Below are 10335 nucleotides of genomic sequence, written 5' to 3' on the forward strand. Positions count from 1 at the left end.
AAAATAATCTACAACTTACTTCCATAACATATATTTACTGTGTAAGATATGAGCATTTTATTCCTTTAACGTGAAACACAAAATCGTTTTAAAGGGTCATTTTGATAGTGCTATAATGCTATGAGTTCTGACACATATAATAATTCAAAACATATTCAAAAACACAGATAACAGTGTATCTACAGAGTGCTACATTTTAAAATAAGATTTTATCTAGAACTCTCTTCCCTCAGTTCAAATTATTGTCTCGTTAATAAATTAGCTTTCTTAAAAATATATTTGTCTTAATTTCTAAGCCAAAATCACAAATTAATAATGCAGAAAACTTCCCTTCTGGAAATGTCTATAATGAAATAATGCTTTTCTTAATAACCTAGAAAACTGAGGTTTTAAAAAGATGCATTGTAGCATTTACAGATGGTAAAAAATTTAGATTTTCAAGAGCCATCTGTTGATGAAAACTTTAACTGGCTGTTTGTTGGCACTTGTTTCAGGATAAATCATTTCAATTTTGTACACATTTTTAGCAAAGTAATTTCATAAAATTTAACTCTAGATACTACTATCAGGTGTTAACAGAACAAACATTAGAATGTTATGCCAGTAGTCTTAGAGCTAAAAAATGTTCTGTGACAGAGTTCACCTTAAATTTTTACTTTTTAGTAAGGATATTATAATTTTAAAAAATTTTTCCATGCCAAGGCTCTGACTATATCATGCCAAAGTAACTATCTCAATAATGAATTTGATAAGCTCAGAACAACTTCATTGATGTTTTTTAAAAAAATCAATTTTTAACTTTAAATTAAAGCAAATAACAAAAAAAAGCCAAAGCACTGTTTAACCAAACTTTGAAAATTCTTTTATATCTAACATTAGTATCTCTAAGGTTGAAGTATATTTAGTTTTACTTTAGTTTATAAGATTATAAATCTTTTAATGAATATGAATATTAGCTCACAAGTGACATTCCACATTTTTTAAATTTATAAAAAATAATAATAACATAAATAAACAAATAATTTATGTCATTTTCCTTCATTATCCTCTGGATTTACTATCTTTTTTGGTATACTGAAAGATCAAATGACATTGACATACAAAATGTCATTGAAAGTTATGTCTAAATACCTTTCCTAAGTGCTGCATTTTAGCACTGAAAATTTGTTGGACCTTTGAAGTATCTTCTATTACCTATGTCAGAGCAATGTTGGCTTATAGATCAGTCTCTTTCAGCATATACTATGCTTTATCCTTCCAAATTATTCTCACACTCACAATTTGAAGAAACTGAAGATGGGAAGATCGTTAGGATTTATACCTTTTGAACTTTGAGATATGCAGCATTCAGTGAAATCTATGTAATTTTTGAGATGTAACTTTAAATATTAATCATGTAAACACAAGTTTCTACTGAGATTCTATTCTAAGGTAGCAATTCAGTCATCTTTCCTATTGGAGGAACTATCTTGTAAAATTTTAAATACTTATTAAATAATTAAGTACTTTCTTATTATTCAAGCAATTCAAAGTAATAAAATCATTTTCTCATTGTTATATACTTTATTTTTTCATTGCAGTGAATTATTGTTTAATAAAAAACAACTTTTATTACTTCTTTTATAACAGAAGTGGTTTCCTTTCACCTACATATTTTCTACTCGTTTTGCACCTTCTCTATGAAAGCTTGTCTGACCATGAACTTCAACCACACACACTTTTTTCTAAATCTTAATTCATTTCAAAATAATAATCTTCATGTCTTTGGAATCACAGATCCCTCTGAACTTATTTCATAACTATTGTGCACAAATGTTTTGTACTTTGTCGCCCTACTTTCTTTCTACTGTGAAACTGGAATGCTCCTTATGGCCATAGGCCATGTGGTTAATTTCATCATACTTTGTCTCAGCACCAGCACTGAACAATGCACAGAACAAGTAATTAAAAAATACTTTCTGATTTAACTTATGGTTTTGCTGAGTGTTTATTGCAACTAATTTTACGTCAGAAGAACAAGTGTGTGGGGCAAACAGTATTCAGTCTCTAATAGGCATTGGCATAAGTGATCATAACTCTGGCAAACATCATGCTGCCAGTCTAAAAGAAAACAGCTGGCCAAGAACCAACAAATTGAAATTCTCAGTATTTTTCAAGGGTAAACCTAGGGTAAATTAAAGCTCTGAAGTCTACTAAAACAAGAATAACTAAAACATGTAATTTATACTTTTTTCTCCCTGTCAACTAAATAGGCATGGTTTTAGAAGCATAGTTTAATCCAAAAAGCAGATGTAGTTTTTCCTTATGATACTGAGTAGAGCCAACTGGCTTGCACAGCACTTTTCCCCCTGTGGTTATTAGAAGTGGCAGGTTGAAAGAACTAAGAATTATAATTTCGGGACATGGCAATAGATGCAAAGAACTGAGTTCCAATCATTCAGAGGAAATAGAAAAAAAAATTAGAGAAAGAATAGAAGACACTTAAGGGAAGAGTACTGATATTTTAAAAAATGATGCATTATGAAATAAGCAGGGACAATACCAAAGAGCAAGTGTTAGAAGTCCCTACATAGATCTTTAACATGTATGTAAAGGGCTCTTACATGTTAACTAGATCAATTTCAATTCAACAGATTTATTAGACATTTGCTATCATTTGATTACCCTTCTTGATAATATATAAGTTCCTTCCTCAAAGAACCCAAGAGATATAACATTTTTCTGGTATGATGGCTTGAGGAACTATAATTTTTGACTGTATAGACTCTTCTGTATAGGCCTACAGATTTCAGCTCCTACATGGGTCAGATGACTTCTAACTCATTTCTGTATACATACCACATAGATTAGCACCTGCTACTCCTTAGCTACTTTTTGGGATTTTTATGTACAGGAATGTAAGATTCAGATGGGTTGAGTATATACATTTGTAGTCAGAAAAACCTCATTCCGAGTCCAACATGACACATTCTAGCTGTATAATGTAGTGGAAGTGCATAAATTTTAAGACTCTTTTGGTTTTGAATTTTTTATATTTAAATTGAATTTATGTAAAGCAGTACACTTAATACCTGGCATTAATTAGACATTCAATAAAAGGACTTATTATTAATAATAACAAACAAATCTAAAGGCATCTCAGAATTTGATCTTATAGTGAAGAAGACATATGAAATTCCAGTTTTCTTCTGGGTCCCAAAGAAAGGTTATAAAAGTCCTGGTAAACTGAGTAATCCAAGCTTGTTTTTGCTAACAAAGTCCAAAGTGCGTAAATAGAATCACACTGTGGCAGAGTCCTCAGTAGGAATTTTCTACCTTGAATGGTGAAGGAGCTAAAACACCTCACAAAGTTTGGATCATCAGTGAGAATCTTACACACTTACAATTCACATCAACAGCTAGGTTTAATACAGAATGGGGCAGTTCAGTTTCAGTTTAGGTATTCAAGGGACCAGTAAGGAAAATGAAAATTTGAGCATATATTAAAGACCTTGTGACTGTAGGCAATAAACTGAGAATAAGGTGAAACATTTCCTAACTACTTCTCTCCTATGTATTGTGTTATATATCAGGAATTCAACAGTGTTTAACAAGAAACACAGGGTATTTTTCTTGAAATTTGGTTCATTATGTAGCTAAATCTAGTGTGGAATGCATAATTATATTTAAGTGTGGGTGCCAGGAATCACATGTTCTTTGTGCCTCATAAGATCACAATTGTGCCAGGAAAGGAAAGCCAAAATATGGGACTCTTGTGTATATACTAGAGGCTTTCAAAAGGCTCAGTGATAACAAAGATAACAGTAATTATAAGAGCAACTAAAATGTTGAGCATTTATCAAATATATGCCACACACTGTTTTGTGTTCTTTACCTATACTAACTTATCTATCATCACCAGAACTCTATAAATTAAGTCTTGTTATTTTCCTCATTAGTCAGGGTTCTCTAGAGAAACAGAATCAATAGAGTATTTATAGGGATATATACACATAAGAGGAGATTTGTTACAAAAATGGACTCACATGGTTATGGAGAAGTAGAAGTCCCATGATCTGCCTTCCATAAATTTGAAGACCAGGAAAGCCTGTTGTATGATTCGGTCCAGGTTAACAAGACTAAGATTGGGAAAGAGGAGGATAGATGTCATAGGTCCTGGTCTGAATCTGAAAGCCCAAGAACAAGGATCACAAAAGTTTAAGGGCAGAAAACAATGGATGTCTCAGCTCAAGCAAAGAGAAAAAATTAGACCTTCCTTTGCTTATTTGCTCTATTCAGGCTCTTGGCAGATTGGATGATGCTCACTTGCATCTTACATTGGTGAAGGAGATCTTTACTTGGTCTACTGACTCAAAGGCTGATATCTTCCAGAAACACCCTCACAGACACATCCAAATACAAGATTTTACTAGCTATATGGGTATCTCTTAGTCCAGTCATGTTGACACATGAAATTAACCAACAAATTATCCATATTTTACATATCGGTAAACTGAGGATTAGATACAGTAAATAATTTTCTCAAGGTTAATACTAGGTAAATAAATAAATAATAAATGATTTTGAAATGATTTTATAAATTTGAACACATCTTGGGGGATAGGAGTAGATAATTGGTCTAGTCTCTCGGGAGAAATCTTTGCTCTTGCTAGAATGAATTATATATTTATTTATATTTAATGTAAGTTCATAGTTCATACTAAACTTCAATAATTAATATCTGATAACTCTAGATTATCTTATTACTATTACATTTTGATTGTATTTGGATTACATGTTATATCATAAAAACAAGGAATTTTTAAAAATCTTCTTTTAATTATCTAAATTTGAGAGAGAGGAATCATGTTGGCTTCTGGTAGCCTCTCAGTCACTCAGGAAATGTAGATCACTAGTGAGATACACAACAAAGCATTTAATTTATGGAGACTGATGGATAGTACCCCTCCAAGAATGTCCTAGCAAAGGTCTAACATAAGAATCCTTAAACATTTGCATCTTAACCTGGGCCACAGGAGGCTTTTCTCCATAAAGTGGGGCCAGATTACTTCTCATTGCCGGGATTTTTCTGGTTCCACATTTCTCAGAATCTAGACTCAATTATTCATAGAACCCAGTGAGAGAAAGATGTTATCTTATCTCTACAATTTATATTTTCTTCTCTATGATCTATTTCTTCCCATAATTATTGGCATGGGGAAAGTTCACTCTATGTTGAGGAAACCCCAATTTCTACCTTTAGGTATATGAGTAGCCCAATGCTCCAGCCAAAGAATCATATAATTATCACACATAGATGTCATAATATTGCTTTTACATTAATATAATAAGATGCAAACGATTTTAAGAAAAACCAATTATATTTAAATACATGGGCTTTATGCTTTAAATAAATATACATGGTGATGTGTCCAATTAGAATCATATTTTCAAAGAAGTTACAGGATAAACAATATTTCAGGTTTTTCTAACATTGTTATTATATTAAAAGAAGCCGAAAAGATTTCTGTTTCACAGGTACTGCTACTAGGTTGGAAGTTAGAGAAAATAGAGATAAAATTGTTTTACCCAAAATTGTTCTACCTTTCCCCTAGCATTTTACCTTCAAACCCTATGAGGGTGCTTGCAATCCTGGTTATCAACTTTAGTAAAGAAACAAATAAGAGTTCTCTAAGCATCTACATGTAAAAGGGCCTGAAAATAACTGACAATATTGAGAAATAAAGAGGTTTTAGGAACAAGAAAGTCTTTTCAGTAATTTATATTAGATAATGAATATAGCATCTCAAAACCCTAAGGAAGCTTACTATCCATATATAAAGGTGTATTTGACCCTTGGACAACATGGATTTCAACTACCAGGGTCCACTTATACACAGATTTTTTTTCAATAAATATATTGATACATTCTTTGCAAATGTGCAATAAATTGAAAAAGCTTGAACATGACATAGTCTAGAAATATTTAAAAAATAAGAAAAAGGTGGGCTATGAATTCATAAATATGTAGGTTGCAGTCTATTTTATCATTTACTACCATAAAATATACATAAATGTATTATGAAAGTTAAAATTTATCAAAACACACATGTAAACACCGACTGTAGATGCTGCCATTTGCAGTTGAGAGAAATTTAAACAAATGTAAAAATGCAGTATTAAATCATAACTGTATTAAATTAACTGTGGTACACACTGTACTACTACATAGCCACCCCCAGTTACTACTGAAGTGAGCTCAAGTGTTGCCAAATAGCTTAAAACATGTGACACTAATCTGCTCCACGTGAGCAATTCATCTCTCCAGTAAGTTGTGTATCACAGTAAAAAGGGATACCTTGTGATTCTTGCATATTTTCCATTATGTTTAAGACAATTCCATAAATGCTGAATAGCACCAGGGGGCCCATATGAAGTGCCACTAGTGATGTTGGACGCACTCCCAAGAATCAGAGAAAAATCGTGACATTACAAGAAAAAGAATGGCATGGTGTGTACCAGAGATTGAGGTTTGCAGCTGTAGTTTCTTGCCATTTTGAGATAAGGGAATCCAGTGTAAGGATAATTGTAAAAAAAAAAAAGGAAATTCATGAAGCCATCACCATACTTACTCTAGTAGGTGAGAAAACCTTGTATTTTTGCAACATACCCTGTATCTTATATTGAAATTGTAGTTTTTATGTGAGTTCAGGATTACTATAAGAAAGGTGTACCTATAGCCCCCCCCCCCCGCCCCCGCCCGCTTGGTCCCTACAGTCAGGCCTCTGGGATGGGAGCTGCAGACGTCCTGGTTTGGGATCCAGGTCCCGCCCCTGCGGTGGTGTGTGGAGGGCCCGCAGGCGCTCCTGAGTGGGGGCCTCGGGGCTAGGGGGTTCCCATGGCATTTGCAGAAATGCTTATGGACCCTGTACGGGTGAATGGAGCATGTGGCAGACCTTCATCCACCCCAATTGTCATCCTAATGTTTTACCACTCCCATATAAAGAATGATGGCGTCCTGAGATTGTTCACCTATTCTCCCTCCCTTGGGACCAAAGTCCCTGTGGTCTCACCAAAGCCCAGGGTCTTGAACTCAGCCCTGGATTCTATGGAGCGTTGCACATTTGTGACAACCAAGGGAGGGCTTATGGTGTTTACAGACGTGGCCTTGCACTTCTCCCAGGAGGAGTGGGGGCTCCTTGATGAGGCCCAGAGACACCTGTACCGCATTGTGATGCTGGAGACCTTTGCACTTTTGTCGTCACTAGGTTGCTGGCACGGAGCCCGGGACAAGGAGGCCCCTTCAGAGCACGGTGTTTTCTTTTCTTCTCTTTCTTCTTTTCTTTTCTTTTCTTTTCTTTTCTTTTCTTTTCTTTTCTTTTCTTTTCTTTTCTTTTCTTTTCTCTTTTCTTTTCTTTTTTAATGTTTTATTTATTTCTGAGAGAGAGAGAAAGAGAGAGACAGAGAGAGAGTGTGAGCAGGGGAGGGTCAGAGAGAGAGGGAGACACACAAAATCTGAAGCAGGCTCCAGGCTCTGAGCTGTCAGCACAGAGCCCAACATGGGGTTCAAACCCAGGAACTGTAAGATCATGACTTGAGCTGAAGTCGGACAGTTAACCGACTGAACCACCCAGGCGCCCCCAGAGCACGGTGTTTCTGTTGGGACATCACAGGTCAGGACTCCACAGCCGGGTCCCTCTGTCCAGGAGGCCCAGCACTGTGAGATGTGTAGCTCACTCTTGAAAGACCTTTTGCACTTTGCTGAGCAGGACAGTCTATACCCAGAGCAAGGCCTGTATACTCTGGGGGAAAGTGTTACCAGCACCAAAAGCATCAAATTAGAGTGGAACTTTCCAGAAGTGTTGAGGGGAAGCCTTCATTTGTGAAGAACTGCAGAGGTCAGATGGCAGAGATGACCTTTATGTGCAGTGAAGACAGGAAGGACTTCCGAGCCAGCTCAGGCCTGCTCCAACCGTAGGTTCCTCACATTTTAGGAAGCCCACACTGGGACACAGCAGGTGGAGAGGCCTTTCAAAATGAACAGAATTATCATAAGTGCACTCAATGTGGGAAAATCTTCAGTCATAAACATGTACTTGTTAACCAGGAGAAAATCCACACTGGAGAAAAGCTTCATGAGTACAGAGAATGTGGGAAGGCCTTCCTTAGAAAATCCCACCTCCATCAGCACCAGAAGGGCCACGAGGAAGGTCAGCTTTATGAGAACCCAAAATGTGGAGGCTGTCTTCCACAGATACCTGGCCTCGGTGATCACCAGGGTGTTCACACCAGGCCAAGGCCTTCTGAGTGCAGCCAGTGTGAGAAGGCTTTCCTTAGACTGTCCCAGCTCATTGGTCACCAGAAAAGCCACACAAGAGAGAGGCCTTATGGTTTCAGTGAATGTGGAAATTTTTTTAGGAATCGCTCTATGCTCATTAGACATCAGAGAGTCCACACTGGAGAGAAGCCATATGAGTGCAGTGAATATGGGAAAGCCATCACCTGCAAACATAAGCTTGTTGAGCATCAGAAAATCCACAGTGGTGAAAAGCCTTATGAGTGTGGAGAATGTGGGAAAACCTTCAGCTGCAAAGACAAAGTTGCAAACATCAGAAAATCCACACTGGAATAAGGGCTTATGAGTGCAGAGAATGTGGCAAATTCTTTATGGACAGCTCCTCGCTTGTTATTCATCAGAGAGTTCACACTGGAGAAAGACCTTATGAGTGTGCCAAATGTGGAAAGTTCTTTAGGTACTGATTCACACTCATTAGACATCAGAGAACTCACACTAGAGAAAGGCCTGATTAGTGCAACAATATAGGAAATCCTTTAGTTGCAACTCCACACTCATTAGATGTCAGACAAATCACAGTAAAGAAAGGCCTTATTAGTGCAGCTAATGTGGGAAATTTTTGTGTTACAACTCCAGTCTCATTACACACCAGAGAGTTCACACTGGTGTGAATCCTTATGACAACGGCAAATATAGGGATATCTTTACCTACAGCTCCGGTCTCGTTAAAGACTGGAAAATTTGCAAAGGAGAAGTGCCTTATGAGTGCAGTGAATGTGGGAGAATCTGTTGATTTATGTCACTATATACTAATTTGCATTTCTTTAATTTTTATTTTCTTGGAATCCTGCAGCATACTTTTACATGGTTGCTTTTCATTACATTTTTGCATAAAGGGAATCCCCAAGTTTATCCTTGTGTGGCTGCTTAGAGATTTATTTGAATTGTGTTCATTCTTCTTTATTGCTGAGTGGTATTCCATTGGGTATATGTGCTGTCGTGTGTTTATTTATCTATTAATGGACATGTAGGTTGTTTTCAATGTTGAGCTATTACCAAAAGAACTATGAACATTCATATATAAGTAAAAACCTGAGAGTAGAGTGTTGTTCATAGATGAAAGTTTAACTTTCTTAAGAATTGACCAAATTGGCTTCCAATACCATTTTGTACTCCCACCAGCCGAATGTTAAGAATTCCTTTTGGAACACATCTTTGCCCATGATAGGTCTAGCCAGGCTTTTTAAAGTTAACAAATGAGTGTGTCATAGTCTTATTTTAATCTCCATTTCTGTCATAACTAGTGGTACTGTCTTTTTTATGTGTTTATTTGCTCTTTTGGGGCAAAGAATCTAAAGCTATTAACTTCTTTATTACCTAATTATTTCATTAGTTAATTTTAGACTTTGGGATTTAGAGAAAAATTGCTAATGTAGTATAGGGAGTTCCCATATTCTCTACACCCAGTTTTCCCTACTCTTAATATGTTACATCAAGGTAGCACATTTCTTGCAACTGATAAATGAATCTTCATACATTATTGATAACAAAACTCATGCTTGATTTATATTTCTTAAAGTTTTTACCAAGATTCATTTTCTGGTCCAGGATCCCTTCTAGGTTATCACATTGCACTTAGCCCTAACGTGTCCTTAGGCTCCCTGCAGTTGTGATGGTTATCCTTGTTTTTAGTAACCTTGAGATTTTTTTTATTATTGTGATAATATATGTATAACATAAAATTTACCCTTCTAACCATTTTTCAGTGTATACCTTAATGGCCTTAAGTACAATTACAATATTGTACAAATACAATATTGTATCACCATCACCACTATTTCTAAAACTTGTTCATCATTCTAAGTAGAGATTCCACCCAATAAATGATTAATTCCCATTTCTCACCCCCTCTCCACCTTTGTAATCTGTATTAGAATCTCTTCCTCTAGAGATTCTAATCTAGAATTTTCTTATTCTAGGTATGTCACATAGGTGAAATCCTATAATATTTGTCCTTCCATGTCTGGCTCTTTTAAGCCATTTGCAAGGTTCATTCCTGT

The 10335-nt window shown here is 35.8% G+C and overlaps 1 pseudogene; it reads left to right on the forward strand.

The window, feature by feature from the left end:
• The first annotated feature begins 6892 nt into the window (after positions 1 to 6892).
• LOC120224803 lies at positions 6893 to 9068 on the forward strand (annotated as a pseudogene).
• The last annotated feature ends 1267 nt before the right edge of the window (positions 9069 to 10335 follow it).

The sequence above is a fragment of the Hyaena hyaena genome, unplaced genomic scaffold (assembly GCF_003009895.1).
Source record: "Hyaena hyaena isolate Hyena2069 unplaced genomic scaffold, ASM300989v1 scaffold_1249, whole genome shotgun sequence".
Lineage (NCBI taxonomy): Eukaryota > Metazoa > Chordata > Mammalia > Carnivora > Hyaenidae > Hyaena > Hyaena hyaena.